This window comes from Podarcis tiliguerta (genome assembly GCF_965153285.1).
Source record: "Podarcis tiliguerta genome assembly, chromosome: 8".
NCBI classification, from domain to species: Eukaryota; Metazoa; Chordata; class Lepidosauria; order Squamata; family Lacertidae; genus Podarcis; species Podarcis tiliguerta.
The window spans coordinates 60,944,313-60,956,538 of NC_139541.1; the positions used below are offsets into that span (position 1 = coordinate 60,944,313).

Below are 12,226 nucleotides of genomic sequence, written 5' to 3' on the forward strand. Positions count from 1 at the left end.
CTGTATGAATACCTTGTGATGAACTATCACCGCACCTGCCGCCAGCCAGCAGAAAGCAGCTCCCAAGGGTTCAAATGTTAACTTGAGCCTTTCTGATGTTTGGTGGCAATTTGTAACAGATTCGATTGCAAGCTGTAAGTGGTATTCCTCAAGCTTGTTAAGGACTGAAAGCAATTATCTGGTGTTTACTTATAAGCCCGTGACCCACTTGCACAGTCCTTGTGACCCATTGTGGGTCATGAACTCACAGGCTGGAAAATGCTGATATATTGGGCACCTGACTCTTTGGGGGCAGCTAAGTTGCAAGGCTGCGAAGCAGCGAAAGGAATGGGGCTAGTCCTAAATCATTTCATGTTCTCTTTCTCCATTCACAACAGGCAAAGCCTCCAGTGACCCAGGATCTCAGCTGTGTAAGACCTGGAAAGGAAGGAGGTCACATAATGCAAGTGCAGAACAGATGCTCTGCATGGAGAAAGGTCTCTGATTCAATCCCCAGCATCTTCCTGATGCACCTGGGGAAGGTCCCTGTCTGAAATCCTGGAGAGCAGCTGCCAGACACTGTTTGGTGGACCAAGCATCAGGGCTTGGTGTCACGGAGTTGTAGCTTGTCAGCATCTTGAGGACACCAGGTTGGGAAATTCTTATCTACACAGACTGGCAGGGGCTCTCCAAGGTTTCAGTAACTTGACCAGCACTACCTGGAGATGCCAGGGATAGAACAGAGGACCTTTTGAATGGAATTTACCACTGAATTACAAGCACCTGCACCTTGTCAGTCAGTCACATGCCTATATAAATGCATCCGCATGAGCAACAAGGCCTTATTTGGAGCACAGACAGCCGTTCCATATGCTACAGCAGGTGAGATTTATTTTAACTGTTGATAACATATTGAGATATATATATATGTGTGTGTGTGTGTGTGTGTGTGTGTGTGTGTGTATGTGTATTCTCTAGTGTATCTTTAACAAACATCTACTCAACTTTTAAATTAAAGTAAAAAAGTAAAGATAAAGGACTCCTGGACGGTTAAGTCCAGTCAAAGGTATGGTGAGGTATGGTGTTCATCTCGCTTTCAGGCCGAGGGAGCCGGCGTTTGTTCACAGACGGCTTTCCAGGTCATGTGGCTAGCATGACTAAACGGGACACTGTGACGAGTGCTAGACTAAGGCTGGGGAGTCCGGGATTCAAATGTGTACAAAGCTTGGTGGGTGACCGTGGGCCAGTCACTATCCCTCAGCCTAACCTACACTGCAGGGTTGTTGTGAGGATAAAATGGAGGTGGGCGGGGGAGAGAGTTACGAATGCTGCTTGGAGATAAAAATAGTAAATAAATAAAAAATAGAAGGTATGAAAGAAAAAGAAAGAAAATGAGCACAGATGGCCACAAATTGACAAAGCATACTCCTCTCTGCCTGGCAGCCCAGGGGGCAGCTGACATGAAAGCAGTTGTTCCACAGATACATAGTTTGTCTGATAAATTGACTCGTAGCATCTAACAACAAGATGGGAACCATTTAACCGAACAGCAGGCAATACAGATTTCCTGGTACATTTTTGATGGATCTTTTTTTCTTTAAAAAATAATGAGGTTTGTAATAAAAAAAATAAAAATCCAAACAGCTCTTAGTATAATAAAGCTCTCTGGTTCACACCAGGTCCCTTTAAAAAAAGATTTCTTTCCCCCCACTATCAGCATGTTATTTCCTGACCTGCCGGCCAGTGACTGAAATGTAATGTTGCCTCTTCCATTTCCAGCTGAAAGAGGAAGTGGGAAAGCATGTCACTCTTCTAACTTCTTCAGCACTATGCGCTGTTGAAGGGAGAAAAAGATAGCCAGTCTCCAGCTCATGACAGTGAGTGGGAGGTCTCAGAGACTTCCTGGGCTCCGGAGAAAGACCTCTAGGCCCCTATGTGAACCATGGCTTAGCGCCATGTGTGAACCTGGCTCTCAACATTGCATAGATACCATACCCTCCAACATTTCAACATAGGTGAATCATATTTAACAACAACAACAACAACAAATACCCTGCCCATCTGACTAAGTTGTCCCAGCCGTTCTCGGCATCTTCCAACATATATAAAGACATAATAAAACATTACAAAACTTCCCTATACTGTACAGGGCTTCCTTCAGATGTCTTCTAAAGGTTGTATAGTTACTTATCTCCTTGGCTCAGTCGGTTGCATAACTCCAACATTCTCTGATGAAAACAGGGGCATCATCCTAAGGAAAAGGGGGCACTTCCAGGATCAAATCAGAAACCGGGATGGCTTCTGTAAACCTGGGACTGTCTCTGGGACTGGCACTTGGCAGGTCTGAGATACATGTTTGAGCTGGAAGGACCAGGATTCAAATCCCTGCCAGGCTCTGAAGCCAAATTGCCAAACCTAAACCACTGGTTATCTCTCAGCCGAACCAACCATGCAGGGTTGTTGTGAAGCTCTGATGCATACTCATGTGAAACAAATAAGGAATTAAATATTGTTAAGTTATATAAGCATCTTTCTCCAGCTACGAGAAGTGGATGAAATTGTCGGATTTGGTTTTTTGGTCTCTTGTTTTTCCGGTCTTCAGTTCAGTTCTCCATGATTTTTTTCCTCCCCCCTTTTAAAGCCCTAATGAAAATCCACCAGCAGTTCTGGCCCTTCTGCCTTAGCTCCTCCCATGTCCCAGTGAGACCACCACATTATGTTTCTGGCTATGGCCCTGAACTTGATAAATCTTTGGCTAGTGCCTGAATGAAGGGCAGTCCTGTGAGTGGATAAATGATGGATGCAGACTGTTTGCAGGGAGGGGGAGCACATCATCCAGTCCCGCATGCCTGCTCTTCGTCCTCCTTGAGTTTATAAAAAACCGACGTCGTGTGGGGAATGATCTTAAGGCCTTCAGAAGAGGGAGGCCCGCTGAGAATGGAAGGCATATCGACACAGTTGCATCCCCATAGACATCTTAAGTGCCAGGACATCAAGAAGGATAAACCAAGGGGGAGGGGAGGGCTGCTGCTACAAAGAGATCTCGACCAAGGGAGTCGGTTCCAACGACCAAATGTTTGACAACACACAGCTAACTTCCTCCTCTCATCTTCCAAGCACAGAGCCTCAGAACCGCCTCCAGTGCCTGGGAACATCCACAAACCTTTCTTATCTGCAAACAAGCTGTGATGGGCACCCCCAGTTGAGCTGAGAGCGCTTGTGGCTTTTTAGTTGAGCAACAAAACAAGTATCAGGAAATGTTAGAAATCCCAACAGGATGCACAGGGCTGGACTGTGGCGTTCTGGCACTGGAGGCAGACGGTCCAAACAGCATCCATTGCCGCATGCTAATTAACATGGGCCACAATCCACGGGGAAGGAGTCTTTCATGAGCCCCACTGAAATAAGCAGGAGAGGTAGAAGAGCAGGACATAGGGAGAGAACCTGTGGGTTTCTGGATGCTGTGGGACTTCAGTACCCATTAGTCCACAGCCACAGGTTTAGTTTCAGATTTTAATGCGGACCTAACGAATTTGCACCATCTGAAACAATATGTGAAATGAAACACGGCTATCCTTGGAGATTTGCATGCCTCTGCATTTATTTATTTATCTTTGCAATGCAGTTGTCCAAAGAAAGTGTGTGAAAATGCACATATTGGGAAGAAGGAAGTGAAGGATAAAATGCATCTATTTCAGACAATAAATGCATTATGTTAGGAGAAATTGCTTGCAAACGTGTATATCGTTTAAACCTGCATACAAGGATGCAGAAAGTTGCTGTATCCCTTCTTATTTCAATTATGCTAATATCAAAATTCTCCATACTATTTATTACTGTATTTCTTTATTATTATTATTATTATTATTATTATTATTATTATTATTATTATTATATATGATATATTTGTTAATTTATATTATATCCCACTTTTATTCCCAGAACTGAGACTCAAGAGGACTCACAATAAATAAAACAAGCATGGATAAAACACAGATACCTAAAAACATATAAAAGGTAAAAGAGTAGTTTAAAAGTAATTAAAATCTAATAAAATGAAAATGATGTAAAAACAAATCTCTTAAAATGCAGATTTTAAAATAGCAAGTACTATTAAAAGCTCTTTCCTTTAAGAGCAATTATTGTTGTTTTGTCTATTTAGTGATGGTTAGCTCCTGAATTTATATGTGGCTCACAGTGCAGTTATCAGTCAGATTGATAACTACAAATTCTATCTCTCTCTCTCTCTCTCTCAATAAAACCTGCATAGAAAAATGCCTGTTTTATGGGGAAATGCATATAAAATGTATATTTTAGAGGAAAACATACAAAAATATGCATTTGAGGGGTGAAATGTATGCAAAATGCCTATTTTAGGAGAAAACAGATTCAAAAATGCATATATTAGAGAAATGCAATTTAAATGCAGATGTTTGATGCTGTTTTAAAAATATCCATGGAAAATAGGTTGGAGCAGACTCCAGGGATGAATGTGTGTGCAAGTGCCACAGAAGGAAAATAGGCTGATCTGTCCATGCCTCAATTTCACATGCTGGCAAGATGCTTTTTAAATTGCCAGTAACAGATTGCAGGAGAATTATGCTTTTCCTAGCATGTCTTTAACCTAAAGAACAAACACCTACTTGACTTTTAAAATAGTGAAGGACCAGCAGTTTCTGACTACATGAATATAGCATGAAGCAGATGGAGTAATCTGTTGAGGTGGAGGAGTGGCAGGGAGGACAACCTTGAGCTGGGAAACAAGCCCTGGTGAGAGACTAGGAATATTACAGACTTGACTCTAGTCATAGCCACATCATACCGCTTTGACAGTCACGGTTCTCCACACCACCTCCCAAAGAATCCTGGGAACTGTAGTTTTCCACACACACAGCTGCAATTCCTAGAACCCTTAGCAAACTACAGTTTCCTGGATTCTTTGAGGGAAGCTGTGTGCTTTAAATACATGGCATGGGTGTGACCCCGTTTCCCTCTGTGAAACTCTGGGACATAAGTCTACAGTTATATACCAACTTACTGGAGAGTGAGTCCCATGGGACACTATAGGACTTACTTTTGAGTAGACGTGTGTAGAAATGTAGTGCAAGCCAGCAGGCAAAGTTTTAATGGCGTGGAGCTGCTCAACATGATGGTGATGATGGTGATGATAATATTTATATGCTAGCCATCTGACTGGGTTGCCCCAGCTGCTCTGGGTGGCTCCCAGCAAAATATTAAAAACACAAAAAGCTTCCCTCTACAGGGCTGCCTTCAAATGTCTTCTAAAAATCATGTAGTTGCCTATGTGTTTGAAATCTGGTGAGAGGGTATTTCACAGGGTGGGCACCACTACCGAGAAGGCCATAAATCAGCTACTAGCTGCCCTAGCGACCTCCATTTTGAAAAGCTGTGAGAGGACAGCCCTCCATTTGAAGGGCTGGCCAATCCTCAAGAGGTCTGGAGGGTGGCAACTCATGAACAAGCCTTCTCTGCAGTGGCTCCCCGTCCTTGGAATGCTCTCCCCAGGGAGGTTCGCCTGGCGCCTTCATTATACACTTCAGGTACCAGGCAAAAATGTTCCTTTTGAACCAGGCCTTTGGTTGACCTGATCAACATCCCATACCCTTTTAAAATGTGGCTCTTTTTTATGGGGGAATGGGTATTATTGGGTTGTTGCTTTTATTTTTATTTTATATACTGTGATCTTTTTATGTGAACTGCCCTGTGATCTCCGGGTATAGGGCAGTATATAAATTCAATCAATCAATCAATCAATCAATCAATAAGATAAAGAACCATAAGAAAGGAGAGCAGGCTCAGACATTTCTTGGGCCCCTGTTTTCACCTCCCCCATCCTGCTAGGGCCCTTCCTCAGATTGTCCAGTTCCACCTCCTTTATCTCCTCCCAATTCTCCTCAGGATCTGCCCATCCACTTTATGACATCCCCATAGAGTTCATGATGCCATGTTCCTAAGAAAATGAGCTTCCTGTGGTGGCTGAGTGGATACAACACATGCACAACACGCAACTGGTCCCAGCTCCAATCCAGCATCTCCAAGTAGAGCTAAGAAGGACCTCTGCCTCAAACCCTGGAGACTGGCTGCCTGTCAGTGTGGGCAACAGTGACCTAGATGGACCTCAGTAGCTAGGGTTTCAAACAGTTGTTGAACTTTTTTGGGGGGTGGGGAGATTTTTTTAGTTTTGCCTTAAGAAAAATCGCCAAAAATGACACTGCCAACGTGGGTTGCCATACGTCTGGATTTTCATGGACATGTTAGTGATTTCTGACCAGACACTGCTTCATTCTGCAGTATTCCAGATATGTCTGTGAAATTCCAGACATACGGCAACCCTATCAATAGCATCGCTTTGGGTAAGACAGCTTCCTATGTCCCAGGGTCACAATGCTGGCAGTGAATAGAAGGCACTTTGCTTGGGGCCCACTCAGACCTGAAGCTGGTCCTTCTTGCTTAGCTGGGGAAATTGGTAACCGAGAACGGCTTGCAGCGGGAGTGAGGCAGCGGAGGTGCTCCTCTTAACGAAGGTTAGATGCAGAGTACCAATTAGGTAATTGATGCCTGTGAATTGTTCACTGCAAAGAGCTCCAAGACAGGGGTTAATGCACTGGGTGAGTACGAGCACTTTATCCGATCCTGCTTCACACCTCACAGGGCACTTAGAAACCACCCGTTGTCTCAGACCCCTAAATCTGTCTTCCAGAGCCTGATCAGCAGTTCTGATCGAGGGCGGGGAAAGAGGAAGGCTAAAGATTCAGGCTGTGAACACCCCATACATTTAAAGCACGTCAAAAGAACTGTAGTTTGCTAAGGGTGGTGGCTCCAGTCCAGACACAAGGATGTAGTCTGCCATGCCAACTTCAGCCAGCCAGTGAGCAGGGCACAGATTCAGGGGGAAAAAGAGTCCCCCTTCGAGTCCTAGGGAGTCTTGGAGCAGCAGGGTCCCATGTATGAAACTTGGTTCTGCTAGCCAAGCTGTTAAAGTGTTATAAGAGTGCTTGAAATTTACAATGTAGATGTGACCCTAGCTTCAGGATCCAGCAACAATAAAAAATCAGGTATTGAAAGCTGCTTGATAAAGGGCTCCTTCAGATGTCTATGGAAGGTCGTATAATCGTTTATCTCCTGGACATCTGATGGGAAGGCGTTTCAGAGGACAGACACAGCTTCTGAGAAGGCCCTCCACCTGGTTCCCTGTAACCTCATTTCTCACAGTGAGGGAACCGCCAGAAGGCCCTCAGAGCTGGACCTCAGTGTCTGGGCTGAACAATGGGGGTAGAGAGGCTCCTTCAGGTACACAGAGCTAAAGCCATTTAGGGCTTTAAAGGTCAGCACCTACACTTTGTCTGGGGAACCTCAGGACCTGGGGTCAAATGTGGTCCTCTAGGCCTCTCTGTATGGCCCTCAAAATTCTCCCCAGGCCGCCCCCTCTCACTGGCTATGTATCACACCCTGAGATTATTATTTTTTGCCTGGCTGGAATGTGTCCTTAACTCTAATCATGCCTCTTGCAGGCAAGTGGCTTCATGATGCTCTGCTTCCCTGCCTGGACTGCTCCATGGGGGCAAGACCTACTGGAGGTGAGTTGCTGTGTTCATTAGGCCTGACACTCCTGTGCAGAACATGATCTTGCTAATAAAGACTCCACTCCAACATGCATGGTATGACTTACTGCTGGCCTGCTCCTGACAGATTTGTTAGCAGGAAGGTTAAAGGTAAAGGTACTCCTGACTCTTGTGTGGGACGCGGGTGGCGCTGTGGGTTAAACCACAGAGCCTAGGACTTGCCAATCAGAAGGTCGGTGGTTCGAATCCCCACGACAGGGTGAGCTCCCGTTGCTCAGTCCCTGCTCCTGCCAACCTAGCAGTTCGAAAGCACATCAAAGTACAATTAGATAAATAGGTGCCGCTCCGGCGGGAAGGTAGTTGGTAGCTGTACGCTGGCTCCCTCGGCCAATAAAGCGAGATGAGCACCGCAATCCCAGAGTCAGTCACGAATGGACCTAATGGTCAGGGGTCCCTTTACCCCTGACTGCTAGGTCCAGTCGTGGACTACTCTGGGGTTGTGCGCTCATCTTGCTCTATGGACCAAGGGATCTGGCGTTTGTCCGCAGACAGCTTCCAGGTCATGTGGCCAGCATGGCTAAGCCGCTTCTGGCAAACCAGAGCAGCAAACGGAAATGCCGTTTAGCTTCTCACCGGAGTAGTACCTATTTATCTACTTGCACTTTGACATGCTTTCAAACTGGTAGGTGCGCAGGAGCTGGGACCGAACGGGAGCTCACCCCGTCGTGGGGATTCGAACCACCAACCTTCTGATCAGCAAGCCCCAGGCTCTGTGGTTTAGACCATAGCGTCAACCTCATCCCTTAGCAGGAAGATTATACATCAATAAACATTCATCCTGGTTTGCCTGTAGGATGTTGACACATCTTCCTGTTTATTATTCCACACCTTTCAATGCATTTCCCTGTCACTTTCCTAATCGCAACAAAGTCTGTTTCTTCTTTAAAGTGGATTTGTTGCATTCAGGCAACAGGTTGCTTTAATCCACTTTTATAGTGCAGACCCACTTTTATTGTGCAGTCTTGGAGCAACTCACATTCTTGTTCCCTTCCTTCTCTTGACAAAACGCCATCGTAAAAGGAATCCTCCTCCCAGCATGTCTCCAGCAACAGGGTTGATTGGGCTTCTTTCATTAAGACATATCCCAATTTACATCTGATTAATTAAAACCTCCCACTTCTGGGAGCTTGCCCTTTGCAGGAGCCCTTTTCTTTATTAACCTTCTTTTGTTCCATTAATTGCAGGTGCAGACAAGGGAAGTGGAGGGGAGAGGAGGGGGAGAGGGAGAAACGGGAAATAGAACTACCAGCAGCAGTAATAAAGGCTTCTTTTTTTTTTCCTTTTTAATAAATACACCACCAGCTCCCACAGACAGTGCGAGAGAAATAATCTGCTTTCAACAGATTAAGGAGCTCTCAGACAACACAGGGATGATGAGTTGATGGGCAGGTGGTTGTTCTTAGAAAAGACTCCTTCAGAGGTTTGGATTTAGTGTGAAGTAGAGAAGTTGTGTGTGTGTGATGGATTTACTAAGCGCCATGTATGAACAGCACACAACCGGAGCCAGCCAATCCCAAATTAAAGCCACAAATCAAAAACACATTTGCTGCTAGAGATGGCCGTGTGTTTTAGCCAGATTGGATTATTGTAATTATTACTCACTTCTGCAGTGTCATAAATATGGATGACCCTCAAAACATCCGTGACAGGCCCCAAACAGTTGGTGTGCTCAAACAATCCCTTCCCACTTGCTGGAGAAAGGGCAGATAAAGGCCGTGGGGCCAGGTTTGTCAGGTAGTCAGCCAATTTACACTCCCACTTTTAAAAACCTGTTGCCTCACTAGTCCCTTTCTCGGACCCCACATTTAAATTCTTCCCTGGTCTCCTAGCTGGCCCTAGTAGGACCAACTTGGCCACTTAGGCCTGGTGATCATTTGATGTCTACTGACTGGGGGTTCCCCTCTCCCCAAATTGACCCCTGGATTTCTGAATTTTATTGATATTGATGCTGCATTTATGTTGTGTTTTATGCTGTTTTTAAGTCGCATTTTAATCAATGTTTTATAGTTGCTGTTAGCCGCCCTGAGCCCGGGTTTTAAACCAGGAAGGGCGGGGTATAAAAATTATTATTATTATTATTATTATTATTATTATTATTATTATTATTTATTTAGGTGCTCATGTGGGCAGGAGCTCTGGTCTATATATGGAGCCCCTACATGTGCCAAGCCATGTTCATGGGCTTATCAGAAGGAGCAGCCTCACCAAGGCATTCAGAATTCTCAGTTTGACAATTGTCTTCCTCTTGAGCAGTGATGGGTGATTCTGTCCATTTCATTTTCTCTCAGCTTCTGTTTCTGTCCGTGGCTACTAACCATGATGGCAATGCTCTACCTGCACTGTTGGAGGCAGTGTGCTTCTGATTACCAGTTGCTGGAAACTGCAGAGTGCTGGTGAGCTCAGGTCCTCCTTGTGGCCTTCCCAGAGACATCTGGTTGGTTGCCATGAGAACAGGATACTAGACAGGATGAGCCACTGGCCTGGTCCAGCATGTTCTTACTACCTTCTCCACCGATTTGTGATTATTATTATTATTATTATTATTATTAAGACCTCATGAAAATTCATCATTGTTTTAGTGTGCTTCTCCTAATCTACAGCACTTTTGTATGCAATTTTGTCTAACAGACACATCACTTCCAGGTGACTTGGAATGAGTCTGGAAACCAAGTCATATGAGGAACGGTTGAGGGAGTTGGGTCTGTTTAGCCTGGAGAGAAGCCTGAGAGGTGATATTATCACCATCTTCAAATTTTTGAAGGGCTGACACATGGAAGATGGAACTGCTCCAGAGGGTAGGCCCCAAACCAGTCAGGATTCAAATTGCAAGAAAGAAGATACTGATTAACTATTAGGAAGAACTTTCTGTTGGTAGGAGCTGTTTGACAGTGGAAGAGACTACCTTGGCAGGTGGTGGCCTCACCTAGACTGGAGGTTTTTGAACAGAGTTTGGATGGCTTTCTGTTACAGACTGAAGGGGGTGGACCTTTGTGGATACTTTCTAGCCCTACAATTCTATGATTCTTCGACCTGTTTATTGAGCGTTCATTCTGATTTGTTTGTAGGGAGGTTATACAACATCACATCAAGCAATTGTTATCTCAACTTCCCAGTGCATTTCATAGGATTGCAGAATTGGAAGGGGCTCTGAGGGTCATTAACCCGTTATTTTTCTTTCTCCAAATAAATAATAATAGTATGGTTCTTAATAGCGTGGAGGAGGGGAGCGGGTCTGTTGCGCAAGGGTACCAAATCCACTTGAACCGAGTAACCTGAATTTGCCAGCTTGCAGCTGAATCCCACCCACAAAATAACAATTGGGAAGTGCCCCTGGAAACATGCTAACCTACATCAGCTTCCTTAGATTAAAGTTGATCTGTTTGTGCTTTGCTGTTTTTCTCCCCAGGCCTGGTGATAGATCTGAAGAGACTTACTGAAAGATCTTTCAGGACGAAATGAGAAATTACAAAAAGATAATGTGTAGCATTACCCCATGCTCCTTTTAAAAGATTTTTTTTTAAACAGAACTGTTTCTGGAGGGGTGCATAGGAGCAGAAAAGCAGTAGGACGCTCAACCCTTACACCACCCGCTCATTTTTGGTTCCAGATCCCTCCACCCCTTTTTCAGTATATGTTTTGCCCTCACAAACATTGAGCTATCGAATTCTGTACAAAACATCTATCCAGCCGACTGCCCTTGAGCTGAGGAGCTAACGTCTCTTTCTATCCTAAATGTTTGTTCAAAGCAGTTATCTTTGACTTGACAAAGCTATCAATATCATCTCACTGTCAAGGGTCTGTTACATCTCCTTGGAGGGTCGAAAGCGGATAGATTTCCAAAGAGTTAGACTGATTCGGCCTGAGCAATACCAGGCTGGTGGAAAACATGAGGACTTTGCTAAGCATAGTGCAAGGCAGGCGGATAATGAGAGGCCTATAGCCATAGACACAGCACACGATGTGATTCCTTCATGCAGTTTTACTTCTCCTCAGACTCCTTCTGGCTTTCTCCACCAAAACAGGGCTAATGAAATGAGAGGAAGGCTTAGGGGAGCCCAGAAGTTTTACAAAAGTACAAAAAAGCTTTTTAAAGTGTATTTTTAATGAATCTATACCTATATCTGTATCTATCTATGTGGCAGGTAAGGGCTTCTAAGGGAACTTAAAGTGACCTTCCGATTGTTTCATTGCATAAGGGGTTCAGACAGTTGTGCAGTGCTGTTTAAAAGCCCTTTTGTAAACAGCCCTGTGCTGCTCTTTGAACCTCCTGACAGATTCTACCACCAGTTTATCTTGAATACTACTTGAATGCTCCACCTTCCAAATATATTTATGATACTTGAGGGGGGGAAATCCAAATGATTGTATCATATCCCCACTACTTAACATGCAGCTCAACCCAACCCCATTGAAATGAAAGTAAGCCATGCAAAGGTGCTAGTACTTTGGAAACCATTTCAGATCCTGCACATTCTTCAACAGATCCATCCACATCAATGAGAGCTGGGAACTTGCTTGTTTTTTTAATGGTCAGAAATCTAATCTCTATGCCACACTGGTGATGACCAAAACATCATGCAAATAGAATCACAGCCACATTCAGG

General features: G+C 44.5%; 1 long non-coding RNA gene across 1 annotated transcript; it reads left to right on the top strand.

The window, feature by feature from the left end:
- Positions 1-566: 566 nt before the first annotated feature.
- Positions 567-11,135, top strand: LOC310684933. Its single transcript, XR_014514982.1, has 4 exons — positions 567-861; positions 3,922-3,996; positions 7,512-7,577; positions 10,251-11,135. It is a non-coding gene; the product is annotated as an uncharacterized lncRNA (long non-coding RNA).
- Positions 11,136-12,226: the final 1,091 nt, after the last annotated feature.